A 405-nucleotide genomic window follows, 5' to 3' on the forward strand; every position below is an offset into this window, starting at 1 on the left:
CTGAGGTGCAAGCTGCAAAAATCTCACTAGAGATGGCAGACAATTCAAGAAAACAAGCCCATGGACTTGTAGAGGATGTTCTGGTTAAAGTTGAAGATTATTACATCCCTACTGATTTCATAGTCCTAGAGACAGGGAAGTGCATGGATGAATCCATCATCCTTGGCAGACCCTTCCTAGCCACAGCAAAAGCTGTAATTGATGTTGATAGAGGAGAGTTGATCATTCAAGTGAATGAAGAGTCCTTGGTGTTTAAAGCCCAAGGATATCCCTCTGTCATCATGGAAAGGAAGCATGAAGAGCATCTCTCAAAACAGAGCCAAACAGAGCCCCCACAGTCAAACTCTAAGTTTGGTGTTGGGAGGCACCAACATAGCTCTGAGCATTTCTGAGGCTCCATGAGAG

The sequence above is a fragment of the Arachis duranensis genome, chromosome 2 (assembly GCF_000817695.3).
Source record: "Arachis duranensis cultivar V14167 chromosome 2, aradu.V14167.gnm2.J7QH, whole genome shotgun sequence".
NCBI lineage: Eukaryota > Viridiplantae > Streptophyta > Magnoliopsida > Fabales > Fabaceae > Arachis > Arachis duranensis.